Source organism: Chanodichthys erythropterus, chromosome 1, assembly GCF_024489055.1.
Source record: "Chanodichthys erythropterus isolate Z2021 chromosome 1, ASM2448905v1, whole genome shotgun sequence".
NCBI classification, from domain to species: domain Eukaryota; kingdom Metazoa; phylum Chordata; class Actinopteri; order Cypriniformes; family Xenocyprididae; genus Chanodichthys; species Chanodichthys erythropterus.
In genome coordinates, this window is record NC_090221.1 from 420890 (window position 1) to 433895 (window position 13006).

Genomic DNA, 13006 nt, shown 5'->3' on the forward strand with positions numbered 1-13006 from the left:
AGCTTCTTGTCAGTAGCGGTTTTAGGCACGGGCGAACCGGGCAGCCGCCCGGGGCGTCATTTTTTCGTGACACATTGGGGGCGGCAGCACGAGCAGATTAAAAAAATAAATAAAAAATCCTCTGCGTCGCGAGGCGGTTTTTCATTATTTATATAATTTCACTGTGCGTGGAATTGGCAAATTGGCGCTCCCTGCAGCTGCCGGCGCCCCTGCTTGCTGAAAATGTACCATGCACAGAAGCTGTGTGTTGTGAGAGAAGTGTAAAAGGGGGTGGGGCGAGAGGCGCGGGCGACATTTCACCTCTGGGTCTCTCTCAAATGGAACGTACAGGGCGGGGGATCCACACCAAGGCTGCGTTCCAGTTCGGTTTTTAAATGCCCTTCCCTCGCTAACTTCACTCGGTCTCGTTGACTCGATGTACATCATTGCTTACGTTGCACGAGTGCCCACTTCTGGCGGAACCTTTGTATGGGCTGAACATGGAACGTCCTAAGCCCTTGATCACTTGGAATCCGCAAGGAGCTGATTTATTATTTATTTTTTCCCCTTACAAAATTGTTTAATACAGCATTCTATATGTATATATGTGTGTTTTAAATGTTTAAAAAAAATTAATATATCGTTGTTTGTGGTGGGGCGCTCGAAAGGGGTCTCGCCCAGGGTGTATTTCAATGTAGAACCGCCACTGTTTCTTGCGGACTACTATTTTTAATAATAATCCCACCGTGTGTCTCAATCAGCTCCCTAGTTCAGTAGTCAGGGCACTGATGAGGGTATCAGCCACATTCACTTTCATATACTGATTCACTACCTAGGGAGCTAGGGAGCTGATTGAAACGCAGGGCCAGTCTCACATGAGAACTCCGGTCTTGAACGCGTGATATCGCGTTGTTTCCTTGTCACGTCTCGCGTGTGTTTGGTTGTGAAACGTAGTTTGCGCGCCAGACAGAGTTGTCGGCGATTCTTCCTATTGTAAAGTCACGCAGTGTGAAACCTTCTATCGCCGATCCATTGTGCAGTTTGAACACAGCAGCGACTGAATGCTGGCCAAGATAGTCATGCAGTGTGAAAAGAACAGTGACCCGACTACTTTGAAAATCGTGCAGTCTGAACTCGGCTTTACAAAGCCGCAAGATGCGTTATATAACAATAGATGGCAGTAATGCACGATTTTAGTTCGTGATCTGAAGACGCTGTGCTGCTTCACGAATGAGCTCGTCAGAATGCAACACAAAACGGAAAGTAGCTTGTAGCTTTTGGTCGCGCTACACTGATACTTGCTTGAAAATGTAGTTAACTACTGGAAAAGCTACACTGTTTAAAAAGTAGCTGAACTACATACAAGCAACTGAAAAATGTAGTTAAACTAGTAGCGCCGCTACATGTAGTTAACTACTCCCCAACACTGGATATAAAGCCATGCTACTATGTCTGCAAGCATTTGAATTTTGTCTTGACCAACAGTTTGGTGGAACTTAAAATAGGTCAGCATTGGATCACCCTGATCCAGCTGCACACTTTCTTAGATTACCAAATACAGATTACTAGTGCTATAAATGGAATCACATTTCACAATGTGGAAGTGATTCAGTCAAAAACCAAATTTAGCTTGATAAGAATTTTCCTATTGTCACTGTGAAGCTGCTGTGAAACAATATGTATTGTGAAAAGCCCTATATAAATGAAGATGACTTGACTGACTTGACAATACAGGCTACTAGAAAACAACAAGAAAATAGTCTTGTAATTGTAAATAAATGTGAGGTCACTTTAAAAAGAATTTAAACATTGACAAAGCAGGTAACATTAAACATACATACTAATTTTTTTAACAAATATACACGGCAAAATAAAATTATATAAAATAATAGGTAAATAATATCTATGTTATGGCTGATCAATTGCTCCACTCTGCTCCTCTCTGCCTCGCTGCTGAATAGTTTGCGTCTTTAGCTCCGTAGTGCTTTGTTTTGAATCTATTTTTTATCATTGCTTGTCTATTTTATCATCAACATATATCCGATATTGCCTATCACATGTCGCTAACGTTTAATCTTTTCATCCAAATCACTATCACAGTGCGTTAGCATTTCGCCAGCTTGTCATCCGGGCCATGTACCATCCTTTTCTCTCACCCATTCCTTTTTCTACGACTCGAGTCCATCAAACAACTGTTGTAAGTCGGATCAGTCTACTAACACGGTGAGTCATGTCATCCTCTAGTCTTGTTGTTACTTGCACTGTCTGTCACATGCTTCGCATAGTTGTGTCTGTCAGTGGTGAGATTTACACGTCATAAATGTAGGGAGACAGTCAGGCTGACAGAGAGAATCTCAGAATTAGAGACATGCATCCAAACTTTAATTGAAGGTAGTAAGATTGCAAGGGCTTTAGATACCGTTTCGGATGCGACTACTCTGTACATTGTTTGGTTCCAGCTGTAGAGCCAGTGCAGCAGGGCAATTGGATGACTGTGAGGCAGCCTAGCAGCGGAAAACCCCATTGTTCCGTTCCGATTAGAACATCAAACAGGTTCTCCCCACTCCTCAGTGACGCATGAGAATCCTGTTGAAAGTTCCCTAGTAATTGGCAATTCTATTACATGGAACGTGAAAACACGGAAACTTTTTTTTTTTTTTACTCACCCTCAAGTCATTCCACACCCTTAAGACCTTTGTTCATCTTCAGAACATGAACTGCTGATCACATGATCAGCCTCTGCCAATACTGAGCTGGTGTTCTGACGTAGAACCTGGAAGAACTGAAAGCAAACAGCGCCCTATAATTCCCCACTTTACTGACATGCACTTAGTGCAGAATATTACTTGAATGTCGTTAAGAAGCCCTTCTCTAGAGCAAGTTTTAATTAAATCGAGAAGTGACAATTGATAAATTTTAACAAGTTTCACATTTAATACTTTTATAAAATGTAATAATTTTAAGACATGATATTATGATGTTACATAGCTGTTACAAAATATTGTTTTCCTCTGAAAGAACCTTCTCTCCATCTTTTATTCTTAAACAAAAGAGATTTCATCATTGCCTTTGTTGTGCATTTCAAATAAAAATGTAATCCAAAAGCATATGCTATTAGCAACATCATGACTGTTGTGGTTAATGTTTTTTTTTTTTCTGTTCAAATAAATTATTCAAAAGCTTTTCTAATGGTGCCTTTTTTTTCTTTTTGCCAGTGGGCAGTGTGAATTCATTAAGTCCAGCTGTTATGACATCATATATTTTGGATGCATGATTTTTCCCATAAGTCTTAATTTTGTTAATATGGGCCTAGGAACAGCCTACATGCATGCCTTGTACTTTGGCTACAGTATGTACTTCTTGTGTAGAAAACAGTATGTACTACAGTATGTACTTCTTGTGTAGGTTGCATGTTACTGCATGAGAGGAAAAAACCACTCTTCTCATAGCTTTTACCAGCTCTGAGACACACTTACTTGGTAATTTGCCCTTTTATTAGCAAAAGTCTCTCATCAAAAAAATTAAAGCTTAAAGTGAAGGCCTGATCAATTCAGTGTAGCAAATTATAAGTAGGACAGAATTCTCTCCCAAGTGGTTCCACTGATGTCAGCAGTTCATCACTTTTAATGTTCAAAAAAATAACTTTTATTTAATTGTTTTGATTTAACATACTCACAGGTTATACATTTTTATTTTTATTTATTTTATTCATTTGTGCAACACAATATTTTACCAATTTGATAACAAAATCTTATTTCCCTGATTAATATTTGCATGCTTCTTTTGCTTTTGGTAAATCACTGATTGGAAATACACTCTTTCTAGTTTCACTACCATCAAACTGACAGTGCTGAGCTGCTGACTACAATTAAATGTTATCAGTCTAAATCATCAGTGTTTACAAAAATCTTGTTTCCTGAACTGAAAGCACACAAGCAAACCAATGTATATCATAGCCACAAAGACATTTTGATTCAGATGAAATGTCAAGGCATTACTGTTCAGTAGAAGCACTTCCTTCTGTGACAGATAATGAGATAACACAGCAGATATCTCGGCCTACATCTCGCTGTATTGATTTGTTTTTCACTAGAAGTACACTTAAGGCCCACTTAAAAATGTCTACATGTCTGCTTGTCATCAGAGAGCAAAGAAAAAAAAAGCAAGTGTCATTTATTCAAGAAAAAATATAGCACAAGCAAACATTTAAACTTTTAAGGTAAAACATTTGACAATAAATGTTAATGTTTGAAATGTATATACAAAACTGTGGATATCGACAAATGAGTATATTTGTGATACAGTGGATGTCAAAAGTTACAAGTCCATACACTTACACAGCAAAATCCCCAGAGTTAAATCAGCTCTGCTCAGAGTACATATGGTCCCTCTCTATATAGAGTTAAAATAACACTGAAGCAGAGTTAAAGTTAATAACATAATATGCTGTTTGTGGAGTTGTTTAATTTAATGTCTTTCACGAGTTCGTTTCCTCATAAAATCTTTAAGCTAATAAGGTTAAGCGTATTTGGCTTGCTGTCCTCTGTGGAGGGGCTCGAGGAAGCAGCTTCAACTCGAGCTTGGATATACCCCCCAGGGACTACTATTGCATGAAAGAGGAGTACGATAGATGAGATGCTTATTTTATGTGGTGGAGTTGGGGAGGTGGAGGGATATCGAAACAACTGATGCCAGAGCAGGGTGAGTAGCTGCTTATATGCTCTGGATGTAATTGAAAGATTAGGGTTCCCTCCTCTTGAGATTATGTTTGAGTTTCACTAATTTAAAGATTAGATGGGTTCACTCCTCCCGAAATTACGTTGTGAACTTCACTTTATCTTCGGTTGATTACATCTAAGGCTGCGGCTGGAAGTCATTTGTTGTTATTATGTTTCTCTTCATTGATTCTGCTTGTTAACAGCAGGTGTTCATCACTAATCATAACTTACAGTTTTTTCCAATTGCTAACACACAATTTTTCAAACTAGTCTGGTTTTATCAAAACACTTAACACAATTCACAAAACCACACACCCAAACTGCAAAATACCTCATTTATCCTGCAAAATGAAGCACTGCAACCGAAACTACACAGAGCATTATCAAAATCAAACTTTTGCATGAAATGGCACACACTTCATTCATATTACCAGATTTTTGCCTAACCACCTACACACTGTTGGGCATAATGAAAAGCACCCCCATCTTTAGTATGCTTTGCCATAATACTAAAATATGTATCAGATTGTTCACATGCACAGAAATATTTGCAGATACACACACATGCTGTTGCAACATTTTTATTTTTTTTCCTTCACTACAGTAAACAAGTCAGTACAACATAAGCACAGCAGATATATTTACATGGGACTGAACAAAAATATTCTTACAAAAAAAGTAAACTGAAAAAAAAATTCTGAAAAAAAATATATTACAGTAAAAAAAACAAAAAAAAAAGGCAAGAAAAATAATTAGGCAGCATCTTGCCGCACAGCCGGGTCTGGCCACAACGCCTCGTCAACATCACAGGCAATATCTTCCCTTACCAGACATCGAGGGAAGAAGCGCCTTGAGTGCCTTATCCATCCCTGAATTGCACCCACATCAATCTCATCACATGCCTCTTCCATGGCCTGCACAAGAGCATGCGCACAAAGGGCTGCCGGTCGTATACCTTCCACCGCCACGCCGAAAAGAATTCTTCTATGGGGTTCAGAAATGGTGAGTATGGTGGGAGGTATTGCACGAGAAATGTTGGGTGGTCAGCAAACCAGTTTTGGACTGGGGCTGCACGATGAAAGCTCACGTTGTCCCATACTACAACGTACCGGTTTCTTTGATGGTCTGCATCATTCATACGCTCTGGTATCCATTTCCAGTACTCCCTGAAAACAAAGAACAAAAATCAGTCAATATGGTGTTATCCAGTACACTGGGAAACAATGTTGTGTGTAGTGTACTGCAGTCAATATAGTACTTACATCCACATATGCTCGTCTGAACTCTTTGTTTCTTTGAGAGTTTCTCTCAAACGGCACCTTATAAAGTTGTTTCATTCTGATTTGGTTTCGCTTGAGAATGCGAGCCAATGTGGACAGACTAACTCGTTGAATGTTGTTGAATAAGGTGTTGTCTTGGATGATGTGGCTTTGAATTTCTCGTAATCTGATTTCATTATTTTCCAAAACCAACTTTACAATGGCAGCTTCCTGTACCCCGGTGAACATTTGGCCCCTTCCTCCACCATGGTGTCGTCTCTCAGTCCTTTAGAAAAAATAAAATAAAAATATATATAGGGCTTGGACAATGCAGCCTAAATATTTTCCCCCACAGTAGAGTACATTGTACAGGAAACTTGTACAGTTCATGAATGGCTGATGTCATACACTAAGTAAACAGGTGTCACCCAACTGATACACTATGACATGGGGTATACTACATGTGTACTACATGAAATTTTGGTTACATACCTGTTCTCCAGTCTAAAGGTCCGGATGACAGAGGCGACAGTAAAACGGCTCAAGTTTGGCTGCACTCTCTGTCCAGCCTCACGCATTGTCAACCCATGGTTGATGACATGATCTACTAAGGTTGCTCTGATTTCATTTGAAAGTGTTTGTCTTCTTTGGCCATGAACTCCTCTACCTGCTCTACCCCTACCTCTCACTCTTCCTCCCCCTCTTATTCTCAACCTCCCTCTTCCTCTTCCTCTTCCTCTTCCTCTTCCTCTCTCTGCAATGTCTTCCATTGTTGTTGTAAAAAAAAAAAAGGTTCTCACCTGTGGTCTTTTCATAGTGCTTACATCCTGATTGAAGTGTTAACAATTAACCACTGAGGTGTTTGGCCAGGTGGCACATGTAATTGGCCAATTAGCTCATGTAGTGTCATTTTGAATGGCAGTGTTTTGAAATGGCAAACATGTGACTTTATGTCAGATTGTTGTGTCTTATGCAGAGAACTGTATTTAGTGAATTTAAAAAGTGCTATTTTGAAATGCAAAATGTGTGTAAAACAGAAAAGGTGTTTAGACTTTTGGAGACTTGAGAAGAAGTTTTGCTCTCTGTGTGTCAGTTTAAATAATTGTGCTGTGCATGTCATTTTAGTGTGTTAGCAATTGGAAAAAACTGTAATTAATCACTTAATTATCTCATTAACTTTAACTCTGCTACAGTGTTACTTTAACACTATATAGAGCTGGACCATATGTAATCTGAGCAGAGTTGGTTTAACTCTGGGGATTTTGCTGTGTATGAACTGGACATCATACATCTACTAAAAAAGTCATGATTTGCTTACAGTATTTCACAATTGCTAAAACACATTTCTTGAAACCATCACTCATTTTCTCAAAACATTAATCACAAATCCAATCTTCAAACTAATTTCACAAAACTTCTGACTCTTATGGCAAAATCAAACAAAGCTTTCAGGTCATACACACATTAAGCAAAATATAAACACATACAGATCATTCATTAAACACTACATTAAAAAATGGAAAACACAACATCCAGAACATAAGGTTACAGGGGAAAAAAGTATATTGTAACACAGTAAACACATTTTGCCATTACATAAAATGTATAGAAATCACAAGTAATGTGAATTTAAAGTACACTGTATGTACTGCAAGTACAGTATTATATTCAATATTATACAGTATTGAATGTCTGTATATACAGTACTTACATACTGCAAACATACAGAAGTATAAATGCAAATGACTAAAAGGTCAAAGAAAACTCTAAATGAAAAGAATGATACAGTACACACACACACACACACACACACACACACACACACAAAAACAATATAGTGTCATTGTTCAGCTGAAGTCAGTTCAGTGTTGATTCACTTACATTGTAAAGACCATCAATTATTATGTAAATTACTGTAATTATTTTCCTCTGTAAAGCAGTTCTGCAGAAAACAGTGATGTCATCATCTAGGCTAGCTCAGTTCAGTTCTCATCCTATAATGTCAGAACTGTCAGATCAATAATATTCTTGAATATTATTGAATATTGTTGAGGACATTTTCCACATCACAGGCAATGTCGTCTCTTGCCAGACAAAGGGAAAAACCTGTGCCGGATCCAGCCTTGACAGCCTTGTCTCCACACCCCTTGCTCTTTCTCCTCATCATCCTCTTACACATACTCTTCCTCCTCTACTTTTCAGATTGTTTCCATCTATTGTTGGTATCATCATTCAGCACTGTGTCACCTGTGCACTCTGAACTGACCTGTATTTCATACAGTTGATTTGATCACATCATTAGAAATAAGTGTGAATAATTTTGAGTCATTGTGTTTAAAGGATGACAACTGTGTTGTAGTTGTGTTTTACTTTTGCCACATGTATTTACCATTTTGCAACACAGTGCAACATGTGTTTTAGTGAGTAAGAATGTGTTTAGAGATTTGCAAAATAGTGTCTTAACTACCTGAACTTGTTTAAGGTTTTGCCTACAAAGTGACTGATTCAACAAATGGGTTTAGGCCACTGAGCATTGGGTTCAGAGAATGGGGTTTAGTGTTTTAGCAATTGTAAAATACTGTAATCATTGCAAAAATGGATAGGAAGAGCAAAAATCAACTAGAAACGACAACAAAACACTTACAGTATGCAGATCCTCTTGTAGCTTCAATGATTCTCTCTGAGCATGAGAAAATAAGAATGAACTTAGTATGCCACACAATACAGTATACTCACAATTACAGTAAAAGTACATTCAGCATCCTCTGCACATTTGGCTAAATTTCATTTAAATTCATTCAGTGTATAGGTCTTTTGACACTAGACTATATCCCTAGGCAGTCATTTCTCAGTTGTGTAAAAAAGCAGTACTTGAAACACTGCTTACATTTATATTTTATTCTGTGATAATTTTGGGGTGGCAGATGGGGTGGCAAAGCTTTTTCTTAGGGTGGCAGTTGCCACCCCGGTAGATCTGCCCCTGCTCCCCCTCCCTGGTTGTTCCATCTATGGCGTGGGGACGCGCCTTCCGGGAGGTGGAGGTAATCTCCAATCTCCAGCAATCTCCAATGTCTCCAGCGATCCCCAGCGTCTTCGTTGTATCCTGTCTCCTCCTGTGTTTCTGTGGATTTGTTAGAGTGTGTCATCTGAGGTCAAAGTTTGATTTTGTCAGACAAGAATATGTTTTTGTCTAGAACATTTTATTTTACCTTTTTTTTGGTTTTTACAAGTTGGTGTATAGTTTTGAGATTGTGTTTATAGTTGTGAGAAAATGTTGAATTGTGCATTAGCAATAAACAATAAGACTGAAAAAGTTTGAAAGACAAATTTATGTTGGCTTGTCATAAAGCCAACTTAATGTCTTGTTTAAAAAACGTAAACACTTTGTTCAGTTAGGCTGGAATATAGATGTTCTGGGTGATTGTAAAAGTGTTGCTAGGTGGTTTCTAGGAGATTCTGGGTGGTTGCTAAGCTCTTGCTGTGCAGTTGCTGGGGTGTTGCTAGAGTAGCCTTTGTAGTTGATAGGGTGTTCTGGGTGAACACACACAGACATTCCCATCTCTGTTAATAACAGAAACTCAAAAATTGTTGCTCTTTAACTTGCACTAAAATGTGATTTAAACCATTGAAGTAGCCTGTGTGATATTAATAAAACTGCTTATCTCTTTTACTGATACAAGCTCAGACTTGTTTAGAATCTGTTGATGTTTTTCATATAGTGTCTTGATTTGGTGCCATGATGGATATTGAAATTTTGTTATTTTTTATTTTTTTTTTATTTTAAACAGTATATAGATGACTACTTTGTGGTAATGCATTGTTTGTGAACACAATCGTGTATGTCAGGCCATAAATCTCCAAAAACTAAGCACGTGTGCTTGCTTTGGTGTTGCCACCCCTCAAAGACCTCATGCCACCCCTTTGCCACCCTATAAATCATTTTCTAGATCCGCCCCTGAGGGGGAGCACCGAGGCTCCGACATGGTGGCAGCCATCTTAACCCAAGGCTCTGAGGTGGCGGCGGCCATCTTGTGAATATGAGGGTATAGTACATATACTTGACATTGCAGATCTGTGACAGCTACAATCATTAATATTAATTCACTTGGTCTGTAGCTCTCTGTCCACTTAGGGACCTACTTAGGGACCAATTAGTGAAAAATATTGTTCAATAATGCTACAGTGGATAAAGTGTATGCTTTGACCAGTGGGAATAAAACCAGAATCAGAATGTATGAAAAAGTATATGAACACGGCTCTGATGTTTGCCTACAAGACAGCAACTGGCTCTGCACCTAACATCTCTGTACCTAAACTCACTACTTCAGACTTGTGCACCCTGTGAACCCTGAAGTTTATGAACTTCTTTACTTGCAAGATTGATAATATTAGAGAGAAAATTAAAAACATGCAACCGTCTACAGTTTCGCTTCAGACAGTGCCCTGTAGTGTCCCTGAGGTAAAACTAGAATCATTCGCCGCTATAGGAGAGGAAGAATTATCTAAACTTATCAAATCATCAAAATCAACAACATGTATGCTAGACCCAATGTCGACTAAACTACTAAAAGAAATGCTTCCAGAGGTCGTAGGTCCACTTCTTGATATAATTAATTCATCCTTAACACTAGGATACGTGCCAAAAACCTTTAAGCAGGCTATTATTAAACCTCTTATTAAAAAACCTCAACTAGATCCGAGAGATTTAGTAAATTTACAGGCCAATCTCAAATCTACCTTTTCTGTCAAAGATACTAGAAAAGTATCTCCTTTTTAGAAAGAAATAATATCTGTGAGGATTTCCAGTCAGGATTTAGACCATACCATAGTACTGAGACTGCTCTCGTTAGAGTTACAAACGATCTACTCTTATCATCCGATCGTGGCTGTATTTCTCTATTAGTGTTATTAGATCTCAGTGCTGCTTTTGACACTATCGATCACAACATTCTTTTAAAAAGACTATAAACTATATTGGCATTAGTGGAATTGCTTTGGCATGGTTCAAATCTTACTTATCTGACCGTTATCAGTCTGTGGTAGTTAATGAAGAGATGTCGTATCGATCACAGGTTAAATATGGAGTACCACAAGGCTCAGTACTAGGACCGTTGCTTTTCACTCTGTACATGCTGCCCTTAGGAGAGATAATTAGGAAGCATGGTGTTAGTTTTCACTGCTACGCTGACGATACTCAGCTCTATATTTCCTCGCGCCCTGACGAAACCTACAAATTCACAAAACTAACAGAATGCATAGCTGACATTAAAAACTGGATGACAAGAAATTTCTTATTATTAAATTCAGAAAAAAATGATATCCTAATCTTTGGACCAAAAACTTCCTCACGAAAAAACCTTGAATACTCTCTAACACTTGACGGGTGCTCCATTAAATCTTCGTCCTCAGTTAGGAACCTGGGTGTGCTCTTTGATACCAATCTTTCATTTGAAAGTCATGTTTCTAGTATCTGTAAAACCGCCTTCTTCCATCTAAAAAATATATCTAAATTACGACATATGCTCTCAATGACAAATGCGGAACAGTTGGTTCATGCATTCATGACCTCAAGACTAGATTATTGTAACGCTCTACTGGGTGGTTGTTCTGCTCGGCTTTTAAACAAACTACAGTTGGTTCAAAATGCGGCAGCTAGAGTTCTTACTAGAACCAGAAAGTATGACCATATTAGCCCAGTTCTGTCAACATTACATTGGCTCCCTATTAAACATCGTATAGTTTTTAAAATCTTGCTACTTACTTATAAAGCTCTAAATGGTTTAGCACCCCAGTACCTAAGTGAGCTCTTAATACATTATAGTCCTTCACGTTTATTGCGATCTCAGAATTCAGGCCAGTTGATAATACCCAGAATATCAAAATCAACTGAAGGCGGCAAATCCTTTTCCTATTTAGCACCTAAACTCTGGAACAGTCTTCCTAGCATTGTTCGGGAAGCAGACACACTCTGTCAGTTTAAATCTAGACTAAAAACACATCTCTTTGCTCTTGCATACACATAACACATTATCAATACATTAACATTTTTCAAATCCGTTAAAGGATTGTAGCAAATTAGCTCAAAATAAATATGAATAATTAATCATAACTAGTTATAATTAATTATTAATATTTTAATCAGTCAATAAAATTAACTTAATGTAATAAAATTAATATTACAATCAATTAACCTGTTGTTCAATGAACACACAGTGTTAATTGTTTATTAACTAAGAAATGTTCATTTCCAGGTTATGGGAAATAACAATCTTATTCTACTAAAAGCCTGTAGTCAGGACCGACATGAATAGGGACTCCCGTACATGAGCGCAAAACACGGACAACCTTACGTGTGACATGAACAAGACTTTATTAACTAGACTAAACACTTAAACTACTCTAACATTCACACACATACATGCATACAGTTTACCAAGAGAGAGAGAGAAAGCAGAGTACAGGAAGCAAGAAGTTACAGCATTGTTGGACATTCAGCAGATCAACAGCCTTGAGCAAACCATCAGTTTAGTTTTAACAGGCCCTTCTTTAAAAGGGGTAAGGATACTCAATGTATCCGATAATGAGACTAAGTTTGATACTTGCATGTCTCTCCAAGTTGAATTAAAACTGTCCTGATGCAATTTGTGGAGGCTCCTGTTGAATCTTTGCTGATATTTTCTTGACGAAAGAGAACCGGCTGGATTCAGAGGATCTTTGGTGAATGGAAGGTCTAGGCCGAGGCCTGGCACAAGCTTGGGGTTCCTTAGAAGCTTCTAGCTTCTTAAAGCATCATCTTGACGTCAGCATTCATCAGTAAAAGAGAAGAAGAGGAGGAAGAGCAGGAAGAGAAGAGGTTTTATCTTGTGATCCATGAATATAAAGGGGTGGAGACATCACACCCTCTTAAGGTGTCTGAGCCAATAAGGAGTTCCCCCCTCGGAGGGAAGTTTTACGAGTCTTTGTTCTGTAGCAAGATATTAGCATAAGACACTGGATTGGATGTTTGAGAGAAGAACCCTCTAGATTCTTATAATACTAATGTGTCACAGA

At 38.3% G+C, this 13006-nt stretch overlaps 1 long non-coding RNA gene across 2 annotated transcripts; it reads right to left on the reverse strand.

Moving 5' to 3' along the window:
- Nucleotides 1–5352: 5352 nt before the first annotated feature.
- LOC137036503 (uncharacterized) lies at nucleotides 5353–12784 on the reverse strand. Of its 2 annotated transcripts, XR_010897223.1 has the most exons (5): nucleotides 12560–12784; nucleotides 8844–9077; nucleotides 8601–8636; nucleotides 5960–6242; nucleotides 5353–5863 (listed from the first exon to the last, which is right to left on the reverse strand). It is a non-coding gene; the product is annotated as an uncharacterized lncRNA (long non-coding RNA). The 2 variants fall into 2 exon arrangements; XR_010897222.1 differs by lacking the exons at nucleotides 5353–5863; nucleotides 5960–6242 and adding an exon at nucleotides 6456–8222.
- Nucleotides 12785–13006: the final 222 nt, after the last annotated feature.